General features: G+C 37.5%; 1 protein-coding gene across 2 annotated transcripts in view; it reads right to left on the bottom strand.

The window, feature by feature from the left end:
• Positions 1-5,000, bottom strand: part of LOC106877342 (copper-transporting ATPase 1) — a 101,912-nt gene that overhangs the window by 89,527 nt on the left and 7,385 nt on the right. The window contains exon 2 of one of the 2 annotated variants that reach the window (XM_052967778.1): positions 3,629-3,682. The exons of the other annotated variant lie outside the window; for it this stretch is intronic. The gene's annotated coding sequence lies outside the window, so the exon portion shown is untranslated. The remainder of the gene's footprint in view (positions 1-3,628; positions 3,683-5,000) is intronic. 2 annotated transcript variants of the gene reach the window in all.

Genomic DNA, 5,000 nt, shown 5'->3' with positions numbered 1-5,000 from the left:
TCTATTATCTACTACGTATATTTTCTATTCAATATTGGTAATGTCTTGTTTTATGAGGACATTCTCAAATATTTGTCTCTTGGGTGTTTAGACAAAATGGGTGTTTGGACCAATTCTCAGACAGACACAAAGCAGACCTTAGAATGACTGGGGCAGTCACTAATTCCCTGAAAGAATCACGAACAGCAACAAAAGAAGTTTGAGTAACAAACCAGCATGTTAAGCAAATGATCAATTAGCTAGTTGGTTAAGTATTTAACTAATGACCTAACAATAAAGAAATGGAATTTAACCTATGCATGTGTTATTAATCTTTACTACTCTAGGCACACGGCCTGAAATTTTGGGTTGGGGGCAGTTGATTAGATCAACCCCAGTACACAACTGGAACTTAATTTATCGACCCTGAAAGTGTGAAAGGCAAAACCGACCTCGGCGGAATTTGAACTCAGAACGTAAAGACAGCCAAAATACTGCCAAGTATTTCGCCTGGCATGCTAACGTTTCTGCCAGCTTGCCACCTTGATGTAATGACCCTCCCAAGACAACAAAACTTCAATGTATATTTATATGTATACGTGTTTATTTCTTTTCTGTTCCACTAAGGTGTAATAGGAGGAAAGGAGAGAGAAGAGAGGAAACAAGGAAGGGAAGATAAAGGGAAAGCAAGTAAATAAAGGAGGGAGAAGAATGAAAGAAAATAAAAAAGGATGCAGTGGTGGGAGGAGAAATTAATGGAAAGTGTGAGCAGTAGGACACACATATGTAAAGAGACACACAAACACTAATATAAGTACACAAGACTTAAGAACTTATATGTGCATACACAAACACATGCCTTAGAGAACATGCACAAACAAACATACAAGAATGAACATGCACACATCTCACAGCAATTAAGAGCATGCACAAATAAACATACATATACCTCAAATACATAGAGTTGTGTACATTTATATTTAACATGTTGGTGTACACTCAAGCATGGAAAGACCTTCACAGTAGGAACTGTCATTGAAGAGAAATTCTCCTTATAGCCAGTGTGTGTGAAAATACAGAACGAGACCCTAAATGATGTCATTGAAATTTAGGACACATGTTCCTATATATTCATGCTTCATCAGCTTCATCATGCTTCATCATACTTCACAGCCCATGAAGAACTGTTGTTCTTATATGTAAACAACAAGCAATAAATTTGCTGGCATGTACAAAGCTTTTAATCTATTATATACAGACAACAGGTAAAACACAAAGGACAAAATACAAAATGTTAACACTAGTCTTTCATCAGCTGCTGACTGAAGGTCAAGGCAATTTTGGCACATCAATCAACAGAACTGCACACTCATTTCAGTGCACCCTAGTTTAGGGTCAAGACAGGATGACAACAGGTCTACAAAATTCATGCAAAATTAGCTCATATGGCTAAGCTGAACAGAATACAGGGCAAAATTATAAAGTATATTAAACAGGGATATATTAGGCGCTGACATAGCTGCATGCTAAGAAGCTTGCTTCCCAACCACATGGTCATGGGTTCAGTCCTACTGCATGGCACCCTAGGCAAGGGTCTTCTACTATAGCTTCAGGCCTACCAAAGCCTTGTGAGTGGATTTGGTAGATGGACACTAAAAGAAGCCTGTCATGTGTGTGTGTGTGTGTGTGTGTGTGTGTGTGTGTGTGTGTATATTTATCTCTTTGTGTCTATGTTTGTCCCCTATACCATCGCTTGACAACCAATGTTGGTGTTTACGTCTCTGTAATTTAGCAGTTTTGCAAAAGAGACTGATAGAATAAGTACCAGGCTTACAAAGAATAAGTCCTGGAGTCAATTTCTTCAACTAAAAAGGGCAGTGTTCCAGCATGGCTGCAGTCAAATAACTGAAACAAGTAAAAGAATGAAGTGAAACTTTTGAAAAAGAGAAAAAAGTAAGAGTAACAATGAAGCAGAGATGACTGTGCAAAGTGTAATGCTAAATGGAAATGAGTGGGTGGTTGGACTTCAGCCCTTGAATGAAGAAAGAGCCAGGATGGAGAACAAAGTGCTCTGTAGCAGGTCAGAGTTCGAAAAAAAAGTTAGGTAGTAGAATTAGAACCTTAAGAAGATAAAGCTATTGTGGGAAGGTTAGAATCAAACAGACAAGAGGAGAGAGAGAACAGAGTAAAGAGAGAAGTAAAAATGAGAGAAAAAAAATGAAAGTGAGAAGACAAAAAGAGTGAAGAATGGACAGAGTTCAAACACCACTGAGACTAACTTTGCTCTTCATCCCTCTCAGGTGGGTAAAATACCAGTCAAATACTGTGGTTGATGGTATCAAAATAAGAGTTGTTTAAGGATGATGAACAAAACACTCATGTTTCCCGGGATGAATTATTCAAACCACAAAGAATCCCACTTAACACATGCCTATGTGATCAGAGATGCACATATAATCAGATACTAGGGGAAATGCCCAGCTGGTTAAGGTAAAGCAACTGACAAGCAAATCTGTGGCATAGAGCAGAATATTTGCTGTAGACCATCTTTTATACCGAGATGAAAACATGTGCATGTTAACACTTCCAATCAGTTAAGATCAGAAACCATGAGAACCACTGCCTGGTACTGGAATCAGGGCATATATTATTGAGCTGGCAGAACTGTTACTACGCCAGGTGAAATTAATTCTGCCAAAGTCGACTTTGCCTTTCATCCTTTTTTTTGGGGGGGGGTGATAAAATAGGTACCAGTTGAACACTGGTATCAATGTAATCGACTTACCCCTCCCCTGAAATTGCTGGCCTTGTGCCAAAATTTGAAACCACTATTATTATTATTATTATTATCATTATTATTATTTGCACTGTCATATCACAGAAGACTACAATCCAAGTTAACATGTGTCACAATCTTGGCAGTACACATTTACTCAGGATTAGCACTAAATCCTGTTGATGCTGACCTCCCTGACATAGCCCCTGGTTCTATGATACAAACTTCCTATTTTAAAAATTATCTCAATTAAAACCTTCCAATTTAATTTATGCTCTAAACACCAGTTTAATAATGGCAAAGTTATTTTACTAAATTCTTTATTATTTTCAAAATTAAAATAGATTATTTCAATAGAAATATGACAACAAAAGATTCAATTCTGTATGCCTCAGTTCACTGAAAAGGTTCAGAAATGTCACATGATACTACAAGAAGTAGATCGCTGCTAGAATATGAAGGAGATATTGTGAGAAGTGTCAACGGGTGAACAAATAGCAGTTAATTAGTTAAAACACTTAATCAACTGCTACCAATTCATCTGTTAACTAGGAAGAGCACTTCATGCTTTTATAAAGCAGATTCAGTATATATATATTTATCTATCCGAGGGGTTTTTGAGTTGATTCCTCCATGACCAGCACCACACTTGACAACCAGTGTTGGTTTGTTTACATCCTAACTTAGGAGTTTAACATAAGAGACTGATAGAATAAGTACCATGATTAACAAAACTAAAGTACTGGTAGAGGAGGAAATGATTCATTTAACTAAAACTCTTTGAGGAGATGCCCTAGTATGGCAGCAGTCCAATGACTAAAAGAAGTAAAAGATAAAAGACATGCAGAAATAAACCAAGGAGAGAGATTTTACCTGGTACTCGACTTGCAAGAAATAACAACCAAATCTTCCTCAAAACACACTCTGCTATATTAAAATAGGAACAACAAATCAGATAATACAATGCTAGATATAGAAAAAAGATAGGGTGGTTGGAACACTTCCATTCATAAGTCTGCTCAGCCAACATAATTAGGAACTAGACAACATACATTTAAACACATTGTTGACATCTTCCATAAATAAAGACATAGTCCAACTGATAAGCAAATCTGCATTCAGTTCTTATTTTTCTTTACATTTCTTAACACTGTCACTCTGTCAGTTATAATGACAAGTCATCTAGTTGATCTGATCAACGGAACAGCCTACTAGAAGTATTAATGTACAAGTAGCTTGCACTCCACAGACACACACTCACAGAAACACTCAACAGAATAACACAAATATATGGAAACTGTTGACACATTAGACCAACTTACATGTTCAAAACTAAAGTTCAAATAAACAGGAAATGTCTCCTTAATTTCAGAGACACAATGGTAAAGAAGCAAGCACATGATCTTCTTTTCTTGGCCTGACTGCCAACTGCCAACACCTCGTGTCCATCGCCCATGTTCCTGCCTTTAGGCTTTCACTTCATACACACCAGCTCAATTTGATTCGTTCTCAGTCGAAAGATGCCTGTTGTTATTTCTTGTTGTTTGTATTCGTAATTGTGTACCATGTTCTCCGGGTCTTTTTTGTTTGTTTGTTTGTTTTTTTGTCTTTGTTGCCGTACACATTCGCTAACTTTCTTACAAAGGGGTCTAATGCTCTTAGCTTAGACTTTTTTGGGGGCAACCAGATCAAACCATCTTAAGTGTAACTGCCCGAAATGGTTGTGACTTCTGAGACTTGACTGATGAAAGAAAGCCAAGAACAACCAGTCTTTTTTAAGCCTGTCCTTCTAAATGTTGTTTCTCTTGTCCACCTTTGTATCGTCTATCTGTCCGAATGTTTTAATGCCCTCTATTGTGTTTTTGTTCCATTTATATATATATATATAATTACAGAAGTGACAATCACGAAGACATGGGACAAAGTATTGGAGGCTGATCCCAAGACGCTGAGCCTTACTGAAGAGAAGACAAAGGACTGAGATATCTGGTACCTTGCTATACTCAAGAAGACCTGTCCACCACAGCAGAACTGAGAGTGGTATTGATTCCACATAAGCACTGATGTTGGTGCCACATAAAAAGCACTTGTGCTGGGGTCATAAAAAGCACTCATGCTGGTGCACTGTTAGTCCATATATATATGAGACAGAGTTTGTGTGTGTGTGTGTGTGTGTGCACGCATATATTCCTTATGGACTCGAAAACTGAGTTGCTGATTTTGATGTAAGAGGAATCAAAAGATT

This window comes from Octopus bimaculoides, chromosome 5 (genome assembly GCF_001194135.2).
Source record: "Octopus bimaculoides isolate UCB-OBI-ISO-001 chromosome 5, ASM119413v2, whole genome shotgun sequence".
NCBI lineage: Eukaryota > Metazoa > Mollusca > Cephalopoda > Octopoda > Octopodidae > Octopus > Octopus bimaculoides.
Note: the sequence above shows the minus strand (reverse complement) of the source record. Positions and strands in the feature narration are given on the sequence as shown.